The following is a 9,519-nucleotide window of genomic DNA, read 5'->3' as shown; positions in this document are numbered from 1 at the left end:
TACTATACTCCTCACCTCTTTATGTCGAGAGGAGTATAATAAGGTGCAAGGGTTAATGAAAGTCGCCTAGAGGGGGTGGATAGGCGAAAACTAAAATTTACAACTTTTAAACACAACTACAAGTCGGGGTTAGCGTTAGAAATAAATCTGAGTCCAAAAGAGAGGGTGAAAACAAATCACAAGCAAATGAAGCGGATGACAGTGATTTGTTTTACCGAGGTTCGGTTCCAAAGAACCTAGTCCCCGTTGAGGTGGTCACAAAGATCGGGTCTCTTTCAACCTTTTCCCTCTCTCAAACGGTCACCTAGACCGAGTGAACTTTCTCCTTAATCAATGGGTCACTTAGACCCCTCACAAGAACCACCACAACTTGGTGTCTCTTGCTTTGATTACAAGTGTCTTGAGAACAAGAAAGAGGAAGAAGAAAGCGATCCAAGCGATAAGAACTCAAATGAACATGAAAATCTCTCTCTCACAAGTCACTAAGTGTTTGGAGTGGTTTTGGACTTTGGAGAGGATTTGATCTCTTGTTTGTGTCTTGGAGTAAAGTCTAGAGTTCTTGTATTGAATGCAATATGCTGGAAACTTGGATGCCTTGAATAGTGGTGGTTGGGGGTATTTATAGCCCCAACCACCAAAACAGTCGTTGGGGAGGGCTACTGTCGATGGGCGCACCGGACAGTCCGGTGCGCCAGCCACGTCACCCAACCATTAGGGTTCTGACGATTTTGACCGTTGGAGCTCTGACAGCTTGGGGCACCGGACAGTCCGGTGTCGCACCGGACAGGCACTGTTCACTGTCTGGTGCGCCTTCTGGCGCTGCTCTGACTCTGCGGAACTGTCTGCGCACTGTTCACGCTGCAGTCGACCGTTGCGCTTCTGAGCCGTTGCTCCGCTGGCACACCGGACAGTCCGGTGACCCACCAGATAGTCCGGTGAATTATAGCGGAGCGGCGTCTGAGAAACCCGAAGGTGAAGAGTTCAGCTTGTACGGTCCCTAGGGCACCGAACACTGTCCGGTGGCACACCGGACAGTCCGGTGCGCCAGACCAGGATTCTGCCACCTAAAATTACTTGCTTATACAATATAATATTTCTCCAGCATAATACTTAAATTAGTTGCAAAAAAAACAGTTGCTTTTAGTTGATAAAATATTTATTATTGTTAGTAGAGCCAAGTTTTAGTAATAAACCCAGTTATTTCCCAGAAGTAACTCCTCAAAAGAGGAAATACCAGAGATCAGATTTTATAACATCATTATTAACCATCATTATTAACCATCATCATAAAAGTATCCAAAGTTCTTCTAATCAAAGAGGATCCCAAGGCTGCTCTTAACCGTGAGCTCGGTTGATATACCAGTTTCTAACACTCTGCAGAGGTTGCGCACTTTACCCACAAGCCGTGATTCCTTTATGCCTCGGGTCGATCAGACCCTCAAACATTATCAAGGTGAGTTGGCAAGGTTTCACTACGTAGCCTTTACAAAGACTCCCCTGGTGCATAGCTGCTCGTTAGGTTTTGCCAGTCGTACAAACATAGTACACCTCCCTAAGGTGGGTGACTAACAAAACCAAATCAAATGAACCTCTTCACCCCAACCTTGGCAGAGCGAGCACTACGCCCTGGCCCCCATTGACGGCCCTCCGGCAAAGCCAACTACACCCCCAGGTTCATCTAATTAATCAGCTAAGGGCGTCCCATTCCACCCTCATGGTTGCACTGTTATCCCGGGTGGTCACTCCACGAACAGGTCCTTACGGAGAGGTACTCAGGAAAAAGGCCTGAGCCCCCTAGAGTATCACAAGATCATCAACATAATCGGGATAACAGTATCGTATCATAAATGTTCACATCATGTTCATTGATTAAAGTTAAGGCAATAGCAAAATGCTAACCATGATAACCCAAAAGGTAAACAAGGATAAGTGAATACAGACTAGTCAATCCTTAGGTTTCATAAAATAATGTGGGACAGTGAATCATAAAATATGTAGGACATAATAGGTCAGAGGACACTTGCCTTCACCAGGTTGTTGCTCAGGGAGGTCTCAAACAACACACTCAAGAACCCCGGACTGCTCGTTGTCTAAATAAAACGAGCATGCATTCAATACATTTGGAAAGTACAAATGAACAGCACACCAAACATGTACAAACGTAGGAATACATCTCAAAAGGCACAATACTACATAAGGGATAATGGGTTCAAAGCATAACATAAACTATAACATAAACCAACTTCATTTGGAATAGATTATTACTTCTCTAAGTGTTACTCACAAATACATAGCATAGTTCAATTTATTTTATTTTGACCTAAAAATTAGAACATAGATGAATTCATGTAATACACATTATTAATCTTACAAGATTAAACATGCTTTAATCCCTAGGGTTTTCCCTTTTTATTTTATTAAATAAACAAATCTAAACATATTCTAGTTCATAGTTAACTATAAAATTAGAAAACACAGAATGTAAATGGAACTAATTTATTTAAACAGAGAATAATTCTATGAACATTTTGCAATTTGAATCACTAAATTTGGAGTTCATAGGTAAAAGATATGAAATAAACAAGTTTAGGAGTTGAAAATACAAAATTAAGCCCTATTCTGTAATTATTTAAAAGGATAGGGTCTGTTTGTAATAACTCAGGGACCTGCCCGTAAATTCTAAGGACGGTGGGTTCTATTCGTAGAAAGCCGAGGGGGTCTTAAGCAAAACAACCACAGCGAAAGGGTATCCTCGCTTCTCGGCCATCCGATCGGGAACGGACGCCCGAGATTAGAAGCGGGCGCGCGGGATCGGACGCGAGGGCTGACCGGCGGGTCCCACGCGTCAGCGGCCTGGGTATCCCCGGTGCGGGATGCGAGCGCGGGCGCTCCCTAGCGGGCGGGGCCCACGGGTCGGCGACTCGAACCAACATGGGGGAAACGGCGGGAGCCTGACAAACGGGGCCACGGGGAGGTCGGGCCCGCTAGTCAGGGGTGGAGGGCACGCGCAGGCACGATATCGCGGGCACGTGCTGACAGACGGGGACCTCCAGGCAGTGACCGAGAGTGGGGAAAGAAAAGGGGAGGCTGACGGGTGGGTCCTCCTTGTCAGGACCACCGTCTACCTCGGCAGTGCGCACGGCGCGAGTGCCATGGCTGGAGCCGACGACTCCGCGCGGGCGAACAGGGCACGGGCGGCTGCGGTAGGCCGGGCACGATCATCGGCGACTAATTGACGAAACAGAGGAAATGGGGGAGAGAGAAGAGAAAGTCCGGCGGGGAAATTCACCTCGGGTGGAGCAGCGATGAGAACGAGGCTGGGCGTAACGGTGGCGGAGCACGATCGCGGACAGCGGCCGAGCTCTACCGGCGATGAATTCGGGCGCAGGGGACCTGGCGACGGGGAAGATCCGGTGGGCTTGAAGAACTGGCGCGCGCAGCTCGGGTGAGTGGGCAGAGGTGAAATGAGCGAGGCAGGGGGAGAAGTGGGGTGTGCGGGGACTTGTAGAGGGGGTCAGGGTGCCAGTTTGGAGCTGGGTGGCGACGTGGGAGCGGCGATCTCGGCGTGCATGCGCGCAGTTCGCGCAGGCGAGCGGTTGAAGGAGGAGGGGGAGGTACTAGCGAGCGGGGCCCGCGGGACAGTGGCACAGACGCGCGAGCGCATAACGGGCTGAAGCGCCGACAGGGCGACCCCACCGAACAACGAGAGGGAGAAAGGGAAGAGCGGTGCGGGTCGGCGCCGACAGGCGGGGCCCACCTGTTAGAGACCGAAGGCGCACAGACGAAGCTGGGCTTAGTGGGCCGACTGGGCTGCTTTCTCTTTTTCTTTTTCTCTGAATTTTCTAATTCCTTTTCTATTTCTTTTCTCTAGGGTTTACAAATCCAAATTCAAACTAGGTTTCAAATTCAAATAAATTCAAACTTGTGCAACACTTTAAAGAATATTTTAAGCTCAGCATAATGCAACATGTCATGACTCATAATGTTTTGGCAAAAATAAATAATTAAATCCCCCTAACTTTAAGCTATTTCTACTCAAAAAGGGAAAAAGGGAGAGAGAATCTAGAGAGATAAAACCTAGAGTGAGAGAGAGAAGAGTAACACATGAATTTGGGTGATAATTAGAAAGAAATTTTATACCCCAAATTCAGGGTGTTACACCGGTGCACCAGCAGAGCAACGACTATCCAGCGCAATGGTCGACTGCAATGGACACCCTACAACGCTACAGTGCGCGAACAGTGCGCGCAGAAGTCAGAGCAGTCGTCAGAGGCACACCGAACAGTGAACAACGCCTATCCGGTGCGACACCGGTCTGTCCGGTGCTACTAGAAGACAAAGCCTCCAACGGTCAGAAGCTCCTGAACCCTAACGGTTGGGTGACGTGGATGGCGCACCGGACTATCCGGTGCGCCCATCGACAGCAGCCTACCCCAACGGTCAATTGGTGGTTGAGGGCTATAAATACCCCCAACCACCTCCACTCCAAACATCCAAGTTTCCAGCACTTCACATTCAATACAAGAGCTAGTGCATTCACTCCAAGACACATATTCAATAGAATCAAAGCCTCTCCAAGTCCCAAATACATTCCACTCACCTAGTGACTTGAGAGAGAGTTTGTTTGTGTTCTTTGCGCTCTTGTTTCTTGGATCATTTTCTTCCTTCCTCATTCTTGTTCTTAAGAAATTTGTAATCAAAGCAAGAGACACCAAGTGTGTGGTGGTCCTTGTGGGGTCTAAGTGACCCGTTTGATTAAGGAGAAAGCTCACTCGGTCTAGGTGACTGTTTGAGAGAGGGAAAGGGTTGAAAGAGACCCGATCTTTGTGACCACCTTAATGGGGACTAGGTTCTTTATAATCGAACCTCGGTAAAACAAATCACCGTGTTCATCCACTTTATTTCTTGGTTGTTTTGTTTCCCCCTCTCTTTCGGACTCAAATTTAATTCTAATGCTAACCCCGGTTTGTAGTGTGTGCTTAAGTTTATAATTTTCAGATTCCACCTATTCACCCCCCTCTAGGCGACTTTCAGCCTCTCTACGCACATGGTCTGATGCACCACCGAACTGGTTCGGCGCGCCAGCTGGAGAAAAACTGAGGCTTGGTCTCTCTGCGCACGCGACCCGGTGTGCCAAAATGTAAACCAATTTCTTCTATCATGTCCAAATCTTCTTCAAATGATTTTGACTGGTATCGAGGATGTTCCTATGACTTAGATAGATATTTTAGTGACTTTCCAATTAGTCTAAGTCATGGAATTTGGACTTTATTCTCTCCAACTCTACTCCTATTTTTGTTCAATTTAGTTCCAAATGAGTGAATTATTGAATCTGAGCTATCCAACCTCCTTAGATGTATGAATTAGCTTCTTAAGGGTGTATACACCTTATCCAAAGTGTAGAACCAGGCAAGGCTCTTCTATTCCAAGTTTTACCCCTTTTTGGTTGTTTTTGAGCTGTTTGCGACTTATAATCTGAACTGTTGAACTTATGAACATGTGATCAAAGATTAGGCAAACCAATTAGTCTATAAGGTTTGAAGGTCATCAAACACCAAAATCAATCAGAGAAAATGGTTGTCATTTTCCTTTCACTTTGGAGCCGGGGAGGGGTGGTATATATAACCCCAATGCCAAAACTAGCTATTGCCTAACTTCTACACTTCCTGGTCACACCAGACCAACCACTATTGCAGGTTCGGTGCTCATTGGACCTCTAACTGTGCCTGCAACCTCAACGACCATTTTGAAAAGTTGTCAGCTTGTCAGCACCCATCAAACTGTCTGGTGCACCACCGGATCTTACCGCATCATCACCCATGTCATTTGACTGTTAGCCAAACCCTTCTGATCGTTGGGTATACTGTTGATCTGGTGCACACTGGACTTCATTCCAGTGCGCCATCTGCATTAGTGTTAAAAAAATCTCTCTTCATACTCGGTCCGGTGCACCACTGAACCCAGTCCGGTGTGTCAAGCCCTTTCCGCACAAAATTGTCTCTCTGTAACTTTGGTCTAGTGCACACTCAGCAACCAGACCATGTCTAATTTTTGGCACGACTTTCTCGGCTTCACTTGGCTCTTCTCTTATGCAATTTTATGACTTAGTCAAATGTTCCTTGAGTATATCCAAACATTCTAAGCTATCTCTTTTGCTCCATTCCAACCTCCACATCAGTTTACACCTTTTCATTAGCCTTTGCCCATAACTGACTCCTAGAACTCCAATTTCCCATTTCGAGCAACCCTATTACTCAATTGAGTTTCAATATGTTTCTATGGTCATCAAGAACCTATCCAAACATTGGAATAACCCAAAGTCCATTCCTTCTTGATTCTCACTTCTGGCCTTTTCTACCAAAATTTGCACAATCAGTGGGTCCTTATTGGTTCTTCTTATTTGATACCTTTATTTTTGGACTTGTGACCATGCTTCTTCACTTCTCTTGAGCTAGCATACCTTGAGCCTTATGATTTGAACCATCACATCGCATATGAGTTAAACCAGTGGTTTGAAATCACGTCTTCTAATGTTGTGATCCTCAGCACAACATGACTCTTCACAATCTGATTAGTCCGTCGACATCTTGCAAGTACTCTCTTCTTCACCCTAGCCATGGTATAGGTCCACAAGCCATCTTCTTGGTTGTTCACCTTCACTTGGTCCTTCGAAGCCCTTTTTTTGCCTGTCTTTACCCTATCAGATTGTCTCCAAGTCATATAACATTGAAAACCAACTTAATCAATGTCCATCCTTTCTTCACATCGTTCTTCCAACAAAGATCGCCCAATCATTGCATGATGTCTCTTGAGCTTGATTAGCACCTCAACTAAATGTAAGTACTTACTTCTTCACCTTAGCCTTGGTACCTCGATTCTCAAGCCATCTACTTGACTTTCTGCTTTGCTTGGTCCCTCGAAGTCCTTTTCCTTGCTACCTTCACTCTATCAAACCCTTCTTAAGTCACACCATCTTGAGTGTACATTGATTATCCCTTTCATTAGAATATGATCAATGACATCCTTCTTTTTTTACTTCTTTCTTCTGACATAACAAATCTTCCATGCATGAGACTTCTCCAATTCATTCTCTACTCAAGTCTCATTTTGATACTGCCAATCTTGTTAGTTTTTTCATGTTACTTGTGATATTCCACATCTACATATCCATATGATCTCTTGTGTAGTTATCACAAGGATAATCCTTAGATGTTTAGAGGGAATATGAGAGTTGCATGAAGTGATATACAAATATAATTGGACTAGGATGCACTGCATCAGGGGAAGAGGACCCGTTGGTTGCAACGGTGCCACCGACCACGAGACACTGACGCGGTGAACCGTCGATGTCCTCCAACGAGAAATGGCAATATATCTAGTGTAAAAAAGATCAGGATGCTAACATTCTAACATCAAATCTTGTTCACCAAATCCACTAACTATGGATGAGTACCATCTTATCTCCTCTCTTATACTATTTTTCTAAAGAACCCCTATATTTTTATAGAATATAGCGCCGTTTCTAGTAAGACCGGTGGATCCGATGGATAGGATTTGATGTTAGCATGTTAGTATCTTAATTCTTTTTACACGCATATTGCCATGAGAAATTAGAAACAACCCATCACTGGGAGTGATTAGGGGTGGTAATGGATCGTGATCCAAATGCTTCTTCACAAAATGGTAAACCCTAAATAATCTGTAGTTCAAAAATCAATAGAAATAGGACCTAATCCTAATTCGATTCGATCCTTAAATCTTATAGTTATTGTCACCCTAGGAGTGATACACAAGAGCCAAGAGGTGTCCCGGTAGATTATTGAATATTGGCCTGTTATTTGCTGAGATTATGGGCCATATGGCCCATGGGCTGGCTGACCGGACGCCTAGCTGCTGGACCGTCGCTGTTAAGATCATATTTTTACCGGTACCAATTCTTCTATTTAACGAATAGGTATAAGAGAATATCACCATGTCATTGATGTAACGATGTTAGTCGGCATCGGTGGTTGACCGTAGCTCTGCCACTGCCAGTGGCCAGTACGCAGCGGCAGGCTGAACGAACGGGCAGCACAGCACGTTGTTGCGTCGCTAGAGGGTACGTGATGCAGGGCGGCTGCTGTCGTCGTCCTTGCTTAGTAGACTGCTGCCTGCTGGTTATCGATCGATAGCTGTCCCTGGGAGACAAGTCTGTGTGCAACTACTGTCTGGCGTGTCACGACGTGCTTGGGCGCGCGGCGCGCGCGCGTCAAACGCAGTACTAGCACTGGTTTGCGTACCAGGTTTTGTGTCGTCGGGCGGGCCCGCCGTGCCACACACCACACTTCCGCAAGTTTCTCTCTTCCGTTCTTTGGCCGAGTTACTGCTACTACGTTCGAGCAGTATACTTCCGTTTCCACCCTGTCCAAAGGCGAAACCACAAGCACTAACTGGATTAGCATCCGATCAAGCAACATGTGCTTTTCTGACGTGTATATTTTTTTTTTGGTATCAGTGGCCTGTTTTACTCGTGCAGCTTTTAGAGACCGGGACTACTCTTCTTCATCCGTCGGCGTCCGCGTCCACGCACTAAAAACCAAAGGAGCTTTCGCAATCCACCACCACTGGCTAAAAGGCCGTAACGGCACGTGCGTAACCCCCCTCTGATCAGAAACCTGGTGCACGTCACGTTGGCTTAGCCAACTCTGCACTCAACCGTCCATACAACAATGACAGCCTGACAGCCATTGGTTAATTTCTCAAGGAGACCAAATGCACACCAACACAACACTTGGTGGTGCGTGTACATACTTGCCGGTGTACCGGACGGAACGTGGGACGAGTCGAGCACACACAGGCACAGCACAGCTAGCGGCCAGAACCAGCATGTGCAGAAAATGCAGGCTGGGCCAGATACACGATGGGGAAGCAAGCACACGTCTGGCTGCATCGCGCAAAACGGAAGGGTCGGCGAAGATCGCTAGCAAGGACGGACCGGAGCTTCTGCCCGTCACGTGCGGAACAAGATCCACGACGCTCGGCGCCCCTCGCCGGCTCGCCGTGCCAGCAATAAAAAGACGTTGGAGATACCCCCACTGGCTCCACGACCTGCTCGCCATGCTAGATCCCTCTGTCCGTGGAAATCGCGTCGTCCCACGCCACTCCGGCACTCCCCCGACTTCCCGAGCCCCGCGCAGCTCTTTTCGGCCGTCGTGGGTCGTGGCCTCGTGGGTGGATCCCCCCGCGCGCGCGAACTGAAACGGCACAGCGTCCCCACTCCCCCGCTCCCCGCCCGACTGAGTGCCCGACGCTGACGGCGCCCGCGTTCCGCAGAAACCGGAGAACGGGCGCGACAAAAGGTCGCCGGGAACCGCGGTGATAATCAAGGCCAAAAACTGCCCAACTCCGCAGCCCGCACTGGTCAAAAGGTGCGCACCCACCCATGATGCCACGCACGGCACCGGCACCGGCGGCACGCCGTCACCGCCTCCTCGACCCACTGCTTGAGCGGGCGTGAGCCCAATAACTGCAGCGACCAAC

Source organism: Zea mays, chromosome 1 (genome assembly GCF_902167145.1).
Source record: "Zea mays cultivar B73 chromosome 1, Zm-B73-REFERENCE-NAM-5.0, whole genome shotgun sequence".
NCBI classification, from domain to species: Eukaryota; Viridiplantae; Streptophyta; class Magnoliopsida; order Poales; family Poaceae; genus Zea; species Zea mays.
This window is presented reverse-complemented; position numbering follows the sequence as displayed.